The following is a 13080-nucleotide window of genomic DNA, read 5'->3' as shown; positions in this document are numbered from 1 at the left end:
TTGGGGCAAAATGGACGTATGGGAATTGGGGAGGCTGATAAGATTAAAAAATCAATTTTCTTCAAGAAATTCCAAGGTTTGTTCTTCCAAAACTTAAGTTTTCTTTGGTGTTGGAACTGTTAATATTTTATTTTAATCCTCTTGCAGGGGGAGATGAAGGGGAGGCAAGATTTATGCTGAGGAGAGATGGTCTTTGGTCTTAAGTTTGTGACACGATGAATGGGTTGGTTTTGATGTTTCTTAAGCAGGGAGAAATGCTAGTTGGCAGAGAAGAGGTTTTAAAATACTGGTTCATGTTTTCAGAAAGCAGCTGTTGAAGAAGGCCGTGCAGTTTAGACCGTCAAAGACTGTATTAGTCCAAACTCTTGATTAATTTGACCTAAGTTAATCAGATTTCATGTAGAATCATTTTATTCAGAGGGTTTAAAATATTTGATGCACGAACCATACAACTTTTAGATTCTGTTAGATGGATGAGTGCTGCTTAAGTCTTTGGCTATTACTCACTGCACCAGTCTTCATACAGTTGAACTGTTTAAATTGCAATTTGCTTCTGCTTCTTGACATTTAAGATTGCAGGATGATGGACTAAAACCCTGCTCTTAGCAGTGTTGCTGTGTATGTTTATTCAACCACTTGGGTCAAATTTTGCCAAGTGTATACATATATATATATTTCTCCTTTTTTTTTTTTTCCACAAAACTGCAAACCATATTTGTTCTTTAAGTTTTGGTAAAAACTGGTGCAGAGTAAAGACTCTTTAATGCAGCACAGTGGTTATATTTCACTTATCATGTAGCATCCAATATTAAGCCCCTGAATGGTTTAGGAATAATAATTCACTAAGAAATGCTTTTTTGTAGCCATGAAGTCATACTTTGCAACCTCTCCAGATATTTTTTTTCTTCTTGTGACCTATTGTTAAACTAATGATGGTGCAACATAAGTATTGTTAACTTGTCTCTCCTTTACAAAGTGCCTCTTTGGATCAGGCATAGAAGGAATCCTGAAGGATGAGGCATAATGGCAAACGTATTTTTGTTCTACAGTGTAGGTCCCTGGACCTTTTAGCAAATTATATGGTTTTGCCTGATATCACAATACAAGGTTGCAATCTTTCATTTTTATTGCTGCAATTGGAACGGTATACAATGCATTAAGAACCTTAAAGAAAATTTAAATGTAAGCAGTGCGTTTCAGTGCTCAGCCCTGTGCCAAGAGCTGTAATGATAACAGTTACTCAAAGAGATGCTTGACAGTAGCATATGACTGATAATGTATGATTTGCCTTTCCGTATACAAGTGGAATGGACAGGTAAAATTTTTTAACCTCTGGAAAGAATGTACACGAATCACTTTGGTATTTTTGAAGGTTAACATTATGGTGACATTCCTTATGTTAATTCCTGCTTTCCTGATGTCATAGGAGATGCCATATTCATCTTCAGTAGACATTTTAGGCAAAATAAATAACTCAGTTACTGTAACTGTCTCTCTCTGACGCAAAGAACCACTGGAAACTATTATAGGCCTTAGTTATTTTTAACATAGTCAGAGCAGACTTCAGCAAGTATAGATTTAATTATACACCAGTTCACATAGCTTTCCCATATAAGATTAGTGCAACTGGGACAGGAGAAAACAGCAAGGATTACAGTGTGAAATCCAAACCCTTTGGGCCTGCATGCTCTTGTTTCACTTAGGAACACAGCTCATCTCCTGTCATTCAGAAGCTGAGCTAGTTCATTTGTGTTCACTGATATAGGAAATAGCCCTCCTCTTTTTCTTCTTCTAGACAGTGCTGATCGGTGTGTTACAAGTGAGCCAGCAGCACTACAGCAGTTTATCCACTAACTTCTACTCAGCATACATTAAGACAGTTATTTTGGGTCTTTAAATCCATCTGCACATACTGTGCTCTAATGCCATGAAAATACTCTAAGTGCCCTTCTGCAGGGGTATCACAAGGTAACAGAATCTGTATAACTGGCTTTGGGGTTCTGATCTCTAACACATTCTTTATAGTGTTGAGGGTATCTTGGCACGGAGGAAGAGGAGCCCTTTAAGTGGGTGACTTTTAAAGCAATTCTCAGCTGTAACTTACTGGTAATTAGAAATCTGACTATTTTGCAGTATTTGAACAAGATAATCGAAAGTATTACTGCAATGCTTGGAGTCAAAGAGTAAAACCAGGTGTTTTTTGATCTGGTGACTTTTCTGTGGTGTTCTATATTCATGCTTGTTGTATCTTTGCAGGATTTTGTGTTCTGTCTTACTAAGAGCTCACCTCATCAAAATGACAGCAAGAGGCTATTGAGTGAATGACAGTGACTGGCTGCACAGTCTCAGCAGTACCTGTACCTGTTTGCGTGTGTGTTAGGGACTTGTGAGTTACTAAACTTAGATGATCTGTCTCCTTGGCTGTTCAAAGAACTGAATTCCTGTGATATCTTGCCTGCTCATAAATGAGCCTCCAGGTTCATACTGTATAAATGTGAACTCTATGTACTTTCTGACTTGCAGTCAGAGATCTGTCATCAAGCGTGAAAGTAGTTATTAGGTTCAGTGCAGTTGCACAGCTGCAAAACAATCTGATTACATGGTGTGGTGCAGCATTTATCTATTCCAAAGAACCACAGAATTCAAATATGAAGCAGTATTTCACCATGCAATCCTGCCACAGCTTATGGAAAGGATTTAAACTTTCTTGGATTTATAATGGCAAAACCTGAGGAAAGCAAAAGAAGCCATGCTGCTGTTTGACATTCGCTTCCACATCTTGAGGAAGTTCTCACAGAACTTGCTTGTGCAGATGTATTAATTTTTTATTGCCTTATGAAGTGTGTAGTGAAGTGTGAAGACAGCACGGACCTGAAATGCATAAATACATATTAAATATGCGTGGCATGGTCTTGCATCAGCACTTGTCACTTTTGGAAGTATGATGCTTAGGCATTTCAGTAACTGTTTGGTGGGTTCTTTTGGCATGGAGTTAGTTTTCTTCATAGTGGCTAGGCTGGGGCTGTGTTTTGGATTTGTGCTGTTAACAATGTTGATAAAACAGCAGTGTTTTAGTAACTACTGAGCAGTGCTTACACAGAGCCAAGGCCACCTCTGCCTCTCACCCCACCCCACCAACAAATGGCTGGGGGTGCGCAAGGAGTTGGGAGGGGACACAGCAGGGACAGCTGATCCCAACTGACCAAAGTGATATTACAAACCACACGGTGTTGTGCTCAGCATATAAAGCTGGGGGAAGAATAAGGAAAAGGGGGGGACGGGACAGGGGACATTTGGGATGATGGTATTTGTCTTCCCAAGAAATTGGTCCGTGTGCTGGAGCCCTGCTGTCCTGGAGATGGCTGAACACCCACCTGCCCATGGGAAGCAGTGAATGAATTCCTTGGTTTGCTTTGCTTATGTGCATGGCTTTTGCTTTACCTGTTAAACTGCCTTTATCTCAGCCCAGGAGTTTTCTCATGTTTACCCTTCTGATTCTCTCCCCCATGCTGTCAGGGGCAGGGAGCAAGTGGCTGTGTGATGCTTAGCTGCCAGCAGGGATTAAACCACGATACCAGTTAATGTTGTTTGTGTGCAATTATTGAGCTTGGAAAGATTCCTGAAGCTCTCAAAGAACATGTCTGCTCTATAGGGCTGTGCCTTAGCACTGCAGGGCAGGAAAGTGAACTTTGTCAAATGTCACTTCAGAAAGACCAAAGACTGGATGAAAAGTTTGTCCAGTGAGACTGACCCAAATCACGTTCATGTCGTTACCACACACCTGACTTCTCTGTTATAAAAACAAAATCATATTTAAAAAATTACATTATATTCTTTTTTTAGGTCTTACATCATGTTATAGAAAATTTCATTGGACATATGACATGTAGGATTGATGAGGGCCATAAGCTCTTCCTGGTAAGGTTGTATGCAACCTAGTTGAAATGATGAACATCTTGGACATAAAAGGAAGCCCAGCACAAGCTTTTTTGGGTTTTGTTCTTCAACACACATTAGCTAAACACTCAACAAAGAGCAAAATTAAAAGCTAAGATTAGCTTGTTGATGGCAAGAATCAGCAGGTTTGATATGATGGATTCCTGAGATTATGCAATTCCACTAAAGGAGAATGAAAACTCACATGATGCCTAAGGTTTTCTTTTTAATGGATCTTAAATAAGAGGGCCTTGTTTGGAGTGGAGCTGAAGGGACCTCCTTGTTGTAGTTCCCTGCAGTTGCAGACTGGACAACTCATATACCTCCCTTTGTATAATGAAGAAGCAGAATATGTTTTGCATCAAGAGATACTGGTCCCTTATGATGCCAGTGAGAAAGGTCCTTGGTCTCTGTAAGTTATTGTTCAAAATGCTGTTTATTAAAGCAAGCACTATAAAAACCAAGAGGATAATATATAGGCTTACATTCCTGTAGATGCTGGGAATCCTGAGTTGTGCTTCATCAAACACGCCTCCAGTCAGGAGGTTGTGCAGACCCCATCCGTAGTTCGGCTTAACCTATTTCAGTCATTCAGGTTATTACAGGATCTTTTAGTAAGAAAACAACTGTATTCATTATTTCTACTACCAAGCAGAGCAGAAAAGCCTTTCACACTGGAACTTCTTTCTGCACTGTTAGAGAAAGGAAAGGCCATGCAGGTGGTGCAGTCACCAAGTGGGAACTGCCTGCAGGCTTCTCTGTTGCAGCAAACTGATGCATTTATCCTGCACCCAAGGGGTATGTGCAGCACAGCCCAGCCTGAATGCCACAAAGTAAATGCAGCATAGTACCACACAGGCTTGTGCCTACTCCGGTTAGCTGCTGGGTGGATCACTAACTCCACACACAGTGGTCTCCCAGCCAGCATCGTGACACTATTAAATAACTATTCAAGCTTAAGTCTACTCCTCCTGTTAGGGAAAATTGCTGCATGCTAATTTCATCCTTCTGATGGCAAGAAACCTTCCAGCTTCAAGACTAGATTTATCTTTGTGGCTCTGTTATTCCCACTTACGATGATATTCTGGTATCTGCATTGTCATGCATTTTAAATATCTTGTCTCTCCTTTGCAGTTAAACAGCTCATTCATATCCATTCACAACCTGCTTTTTTCTTTCCTTCTTTTTTTTATTATTTTCACTACAAAAATCAAGATTACATGTTTTGCTTTCTAAATTTGTGTCTTCATTCCCTTTTCTTTGGCCTTTCTTCACACATCAGTACTCTCTGACCTAATGATTAGACAAGGAACATGTTCTATATATGGTCCCATCTGTGCTGTGGAGGTTGCCATTATTACCATTTTCTTTTTTAATCTCTGCAGGAATATGTTTACTGATGCTTACCATAATAACACCTTACTTTTACATGGTTTCATTTTATCACTGCTTGTGGTCTTGCTGAGATTGACTAATACACCCATTACACTTCTTCACTGATGTATATCTAGCTGGCAGGGAGTGCTGCTTTTCAGTGCAAGCCTGTAAGAGCGGAAGCAAAGCAAGACAAGTGAAATTGGAAGTATCTTTTCCCATCACTTCTGTATCATGAATTCCAAGTAGAAGTTCTTACTCTCTGAAGTTTGAGGCCTTGCCCTTTGCATTTTAAATTCCGTTCTATTTCTTCCACTCTACTTGGGCAGATTATCCTTCCTTTGTCATAGTGTGTCCCTAAGATGTTCCCTTAGTCTTAGTACCAAGATCGTAAAGGAAATTCCTGTGTAACATTATCTAGGTGTTCCTGCTCCGGCAGGGGGATTGGACTAGATGATCTTTCGAGGTCCCTTCCAATCTCTAGCATACTGTGATACTGTGAAATGACAAGATCAGCTGTAAACCTAATAATTGTGAATCCCTCAAATATGCAGAAAAATATTTCCTTTTCCAGTAAAATCAGGTGGAAAATAGACATTAAAAAAAGAATTTTATAGCAGCGTTTTTTATAAATGCTGTATTTAATGTTGACATATGCTAGATATCCTACCAAGGGAATATTCTGGAATAGCCTACCTTTGGTAGACCGAGCTTCCCTATTTTACTATAACTTTTCAAAATGTGTCCTTTTGAAACTCAAAACCTTGGATAGTGTGTGGGTTTAAGTATATTTGAGCAAGTAGTGATAATATTATGGTCAGAACCTCAGAGATGACAACATGGCTTAACTTTATTTCTCTTGGGTTTAATTTTTTTATGCTTACCTTCTTGAGTAATTGTAATGCAATCTGGGTTGGTGCCACTGCAGAAAAAGTGCTGCAAGAACTTAAGCTGGCTGGTTTAAAAGTAGGTTGGTTTCTCTATGATTAAATTACCCCAGGGTAGATGTCACCTTTTATTGATCCATTGACTGCTTAGAAGAGAAATCAGTTGGTTGCCATTTCCAGGAATATCGAGACCCTTCAGTTGGGAACAATACTTCTTTTCTGTACATGATGCAATAAGCTCGCTTTTAATGACAGAAATTCTGGTCATATTTTTCATTCTAGAATATTAAAAAGATCTCTGTTTATATCCAGGTCCAGCCTTGAAGTTAAGACTCTCCAATCTCTTTTTAATGGTGACTTTCACAGTTGTTCTCCAAAGTAATTTTTAGTCCACCAGGATTCTGCCAATATTATTATTTATAGTTTCATTTCCATTTAAAATGTCCTAAAATGCATTATGCCACAGTATCTGCTTTTATATCTGTTTGCAAAATGACTTCTCTGAAGGCAAATGGAGCTGTTTAACATATTTAAGGTCTATTTTTACACAGCTCTGTACATAAAGGTTCTATTTCCATAATGAGCCTTTCAAATATGCAATAATAACAATGGCACAGTAGATGGTAATTTTATTTTTGGTAACTACTCAGAAAAGTCTCAAAACACCAAATACAGTTGCCATGTTACATAGGTTACATACATACCTTCATTTAAAAAGCATGTGTACAGGACTTAAGACATTACAAAGTATTACGAATAATTTGGCAAGTGTTTTTCTGTTTTCATGGTTATCAATAAATAGCAAATCAATTCATGTTTTCCTCATAGCAGTGCATTAAAAGCCCGTTAACAGAAAATGGCTTATATGCTATGAGCCATTGTTATATTCTTAGATATAACAGCTGTATTTAACAGCACAGGGACCAAAAAACCTGAAAGATTACTCACAACCCATCACTTCTACTTTCCCCTATTGCTAAAACTGTACTGGATAGCCTCTGCTCCCCCCAGCCCATCCCTGAGCTATTAATTTGACTTTATTTAAAGCTTTTTACATAAAATATTTTGGCAAGTACATAAAAGAGTCTGAGATTTGATCTGAGACTGTGCAAAGTGATCAGGTGAAGGATTTTAAACAAGAACTCCCTCAACTCTAAAGCAACAAAACGCTTGTTCTAGCTAGTGGTAGGCCAAATGTGACTAGAAATACAGCAGTTAAAATGTTTAAAAAGTGAAATTTACTTATAGCAGCTAATGAAATAACTTCATGAATTTGCTTTATGTATATGCATGTATGTCAGCGCACATATGTGTGTGTGTACATGTTCATAGACACACACACACATGAAATCATCATGACCCATAGAACTACTGGAGAAAACGCGTAACTAGCACATTTAACCTGAGGACTTAACAACAGTACAAGGAGTTGAGGGCTCTCTGACCTGGCAAACCCACTTTCCCAGTTTGCTTCTCCCTCTGTTGTCACCCTGGCTGTAGTGTAGCTCCTCCTATTATTTCTATGAGAAAACAGGTATCTCTTCAAAAATCCATTTTGTGAAAGAAATTTGTTTTGTTTTTAGTTCAATAGGGAAGAAAAACATCCTCTGATTGATTTAATTTTTATGTCATCTGGCCACCTCTCATTGCCTGCCTGAGTAACTTAATCAGCTCTTAGCAGTAGACTGGAAAACGTTAGATCATGTGCTGATGTGCTGAGCAGTGTGCTTGTTGTTTCTAATGCTTTGCAGAAAATAAAGCATGTTTGTCAGTAGCTTCATGCTTTTTTTGAGAAAACACACGGTAACATGTTTTCACATAGCAGCTGTGTTGCCAGATTGCTCTAAATCCAGGTTTAGATAGCAAACTTTAAAATGCATGCATCCACACAGCCATGCATTGAACAGCCGTGTTTAGCGGCCGTAGTCATAGCAAATGAGAAGTCCAGTATTGTGAGACAAAAATGCATCAAGAACTTCATCTCATACATAGCCATATTAGACAATAGCAAGCAAAAAGATGTCTTTTAAAATGGAAACAGGTTCAGACAGTGTAAACAGACTAACTTATCAGTTGGAATTTTCAGCTTGCAAGTTAGTTACAGGAAATCAGTGGGTTTATTTTTTGAAGCTTTGAAATCTGAGTTTGGAGACACTTTTTGTAGTCCAGTTGAGATCTATCCTTCGCTCTTTGTTACATTAGATTTCCAATCATATATTAAAGCAGCGAAGACCATGCACCCATTCTGTTGCACTAAGTCATTTGATTCTTGGAAACCACACCACCCCTTTCCTGCCTATGGCACATGTCAGCTTCAAGCAGAATCCAATGCAATGATGTAGGATACTTTTCCTTCTGTCACAATAAAACTCTGGGTATTATTCCGGTAAATCAGAAATAGAGCTAGTAATGTCAGTGTTGAGATTATCTCATTAAACAGTACATGAGCAGGAAGAGAAGAGAGACTACAGATTGCAGCAAAACAAGGACCATTAATCACAGAGTCCCTGTCTACTGAAGCATAACAAATGAGAACAGCTGGTCTCCAATAAGTCTACATGATTTTAATTGATGGAAGCTGGTAAGAAGTGTATATACATAGAAAAACTAGACACATGAAAAAATGTATTTCAGTCTTACCCTGATTGTAGAGAGTCATTCAAAAGAACTTGATCAGTACTGATATAAAATAAGGTTTAAACTATTTTATATTATAAAATATTATGTATTATAAAATAGTTTATATTTCTATAAAATCATATTATTATAGTAAGAATGCATAACAAACACAGATTTATGTGTGTTGCAGCAAGCAGGGAATGAAATGGTACCGTATATTTGGTTTGCTTTCCTAACAGGTCTGTAAAGTCAAGCTGCTTAGCAGAAGGCAAATTTCAGGCTTTCGTCTTTGAGCTAAATCCCAGTTTACTTTTTTGAAACTATGGGATTGGGAAGCAAAAACTGTGTTTTTGATTTACAGCTTCAGGATGTGAGAAAATCCACCTTTAGGTGGTTTTTTGGTTTGGTTTAGTTTTTAATGCAGCTGCCACAAAATCAATGAAAGAAAAGGATCAAAAACTTTCTCTTTTGAGAACGTCATCTCCCTCTTCCATCCTTTGGTTTTTGGCTTTCTTTTGTTACTAAAGAACTCAGTGGCTCTTGTTGTGGTCTGTATTGCCCATCACTGTCACTATGCTTGGTATTACAACTCCATTTTTATTTAACCTTCATAGAACTTAATGGAGAACAAATGAAGTACTACAAATAAGAAATGGTGATTTCACAACCCAGTAAACAAGAGAAAAATCATGTACATTGTCTTTCCCCTAGAAGTGAAAGCAAGAGTCTATTTGCCAACCCTGTTTCATTAATTTGCTCGCTTTACTGATTCTGTCAAACTTCTATTCTTCTTGTTGTTGTACAGTGACCTTGAATTGACGCCAGAATGAAGCCAATGAAATGTATTCTGGTTTCTTCCAGCATCTTTTACTGTTTAAGGAAGCAAGACTGCATTTTATTTTCCTGCCTTTTTTTTTCTTGGATCCAAGTCTGCGTGTTAAATCTGTTCAATCCACTGGACTACCATTGTGTACCTTTGGTCACCTTGGGCGACATGGTTTAATGTGAGGTGTCCCTGCCCATGGCAGGGGGTTGGAACTGGATGATCTTGAGGTCCTTTCCAACCCTAACTATTCTATGATTCTATGATACTAAGATACTAAAGATCTAGCCAGGGAGAATATGCCACTGTCATTGTCAATGATCCTGCTCCCACATGTAAGATGTCCCTGTGTGTTTACAGTCAAAACCATAAGAAAGAGTTGACAAAAGTGGGTGTCTCTTTGCTTCGTATTCATCTAAGAGGAAGGAAGGTAATTTTCTGTCATCCTGAAGATTAAACAAATTATTAGTAGTGCAGGCTACAAACGTTGTCATCCCGTGGCACACTGGGATTTCAAGAGTGACTCTGAAGTTGTTCTGGGGCCCAGTAATGCCAGGTAACATGATGCAGTGCTGCTGCCAAAGCAGATAGCCATTGAGTCACAGAAGGTGTGAATTTAGATGCCTGAATCTTGTATGATAGGAAGTTATAGTGTAACTGTATTTGTTATGGCATGTTGAGCAGGCCTGGATGATCTTCCGTGGAGTTGTAAGGTTAGCTGTAAGAGATAAAACTGTTAAACACCAAGGGACCTGTTGCATGCTGTATACTTTGACTGTCCTTGTGAATGCTCATGATGACCTCATAAGGTTTTAATAAGTTAAATACATAAGTTCAGTCTTTATTCAAGGGAGTTCTCTGGGTTTACTAATCTAATAAAATGTAACACATCTAATACAAAACCATCCTTTTTCCTGATTTATTAAGTTTCCGTTAACTGTTTGTAAATTATGTTAACACCTGCTATAAATGCTCCCATAGTTGCAACAGTAGCATTTTGTGTAGCTAAGATAAGCGTTTGTATCTTAAGCCAAATATTTATGGAACGTTGTAAAATATTAACTACACTTGTAATTGCAAATTCATCCAAAACAGTAAGGTCACAAATCAAGAATAGACCTAACTTTAGGCTTATAGGGTTACTTCACCTGTCCAGAAGTTTTGCACGGGAACTTCTAGGTCTTGAAGAAACAGAAGAACAGCCTCATTTTACTCTTGATTGTTTTAATAGGAAAGAAGGAAAATGAGGAGCTGAGTGTACTATTGATATTGCTTCGCTTGCACTCTATAGTTTAGTTTTTCACACTTCAAAGGATTAAGAATCAAACCCAGTTTCTAAAAATCAGGATGTTTCAGAATGTGCCAGTAAATCCAAAGAAAAAAGAAGAAACCCAGTTAGACACAAAATATCTTGAGATGCGCATTTCTTAACATTTGACCACTTTTTTCTGCGTCTTATATTTCTCTTTCTTATTCTTGTAGATTGTTTTGGTATAATATTTCAGGTAAGGGGCAACATGAAAGTGTATATATGTCTTAAGCACTTTGAGAACAGCAGTGTACCACCAGCCAGGTGACATGCCTAAGAAGTTTGCATGAGAATGACTGCATAAGCCTTTTTGCTTTGTCACAACACAATAGCTGCATAAAGTATCAAGCAGCACTATTCAAGCCTATTTGCCTAAAACAAACTTAGAAAGTCAAAATATTTTCTTACCATTTTTTGCAAGTACAATTTATAGGACTGGGGAGGCGTGTGTGTCTGTTCATTATATACAGCCCGCTCAGAAACAGCTAGAGGAATACTTTGCTTTGGATGTATTTATATTGACATTATAGTTTAGAGATGGAATCCGGATTTGTTGTACCTCAGCATTTGGAAGGAATCTTCCATTATTGATGTTATTGAAATCAAGACAGGTATCTTAGTAAATTGTTCTAGTTCAAGCAGTGATTAATTTGCAGGAAACTGATGGACTGTGTAAAGCAAAACAGAGGAGCACCAAATGTATATTTCCTGTATCACAATTACCACTGTTGGTGCAAATAATGACTGTAATAAATACTTGTAGCTAAAGCAATATAAAGACAAATAAAACTGTTCTATGAACCAGTTACATAAACTGAATGTGAGATACCAGACTTGAAGGGGACATTGCAAGCAGATGGGTAACACTAGAAAGTAACTGCTGCCACGGATTTGACCCGGTAGTTCATTCATGTTCCTTCATAAGGAACATGTATTGAATTGCCTAATGTAAAGCAATTCATTTACTGTCTCTTTCTTTACATCACTGATCTCTACAGACTACTTTAAGAGGGCTAAGCTTAAGTAATGTATTCAAGTGGTCCTTCTGTTTGCAAGTATTGAAGTTCAGCCAGGAAATAGGCACAGCAGCATATGAGCTAAATGATGACTTGTTTCACAGTGTTTAATTGTAAATAGTTTGTGACTTTCATTTATAAACTAGAATTTATTGTTAAATATGATTCACTGAGTAGTTATAAACAGAACAGTCACATTCAGCTCCTGACTAATTTGATGGAAAAATAGAACTAAGTTCTAATTATTACACTCTTCATTAGATATTCTTCACCTACGCATGTCTGTCATAAACTTTAATTGCAGTGTATGCACTATATTCTTAACACAACTAAGAATATTTGAGCAGTCTGTATAATGCCCAACTGGAAAAAAAACAGATATGGAAATATTCATGCAGTATTTTGAGAACATAATTTATTCTTGTGTTCAGATACCCCTAAATAACAATGGGCTTTAATAATCCAATGCTTTTGTTATGCTGTCATCATGACTGATGATGCTAGCAGAAAATAGATGTTAAACAGAAGGGTTTTCTTAATGTAAATTGAAACTAAATAGCACTATTAAAAACCAGGTGGACCACAAGAATCAGTCTCAAAGGCATGCTTAGTTCATTCACCATCTGCTGGGATCTGTGTGAGTGGCTACTATAAATGTTTTAATGATCTAGTGTGGTATGTGGAGAAACTCATTTGAATAGGAAAAGACTTCATGTGGTGATAAGAGTATCACCAAGACCCTGAAAGGAAAAGCTGCCCAGGTGTACTGAACTGCTATATACTTCATTTTTTCTATGGTGTTCAAGGCCAGGTTGGACAGAGCCTTGGGTGACATGGTTTAGTGTGAGGTGTCGCTGCCCATGGCAGGGGGGTTGGAACTAGATGATCTTAAATTCCTTTCCAACCTTAACTATTCTATGATTCTATGACTCTCAGTCCTGCCAGTTAATAATTTAAAATACTTCTGTATTCTGATGTCAGCCCTAGAGACTGCGCATACACTTCAAGTAAATGAAACTAAAACTTTAACACTGGAAATCCTAATAATGGAGTTCATCTTGGATTTCTGCCTTCCTAGGACTTCCTGGTATATAGTCACTCAAACAGGCCATTCTG

The 13080-nt window shown here is 37.9% G+C and overlaps 1 protein-coding gene across 8 annotated transcripts in view; it reads left to right on the top strand.

The window, feature by feature from the left end:
* Positions 1–13080, top strand: part of STXBP5L (syntaxin binding protein 5L) — a 190806-nt gene that overhangs the window by 75024 nt on the left and 102702 nt on the right. The gene's annotated exons all lie outside the window — the stretch shown is intronic.

Source organism: Pezoporus wallicus, unplaced genomic scaffold (assembly GCF_028554395.1).
Source record: "Pezoporus wallicus isolate ANWC-B61680 ecotype Strahan unplaced genomic scaffold, APGP_CSIRO_Pwel_v1 contig_6814, whole genome shotgun sequence".
Taxonomy (NCBI): Eukaryota; Metazoa; Chordata; class Aves; order Psittaciformes; family Psittacidae; genus Pezoporus; species Pezoporus wallicus.
This window is presented reverse-complemented; position numbering and strand designations above follow the sequence as displayed.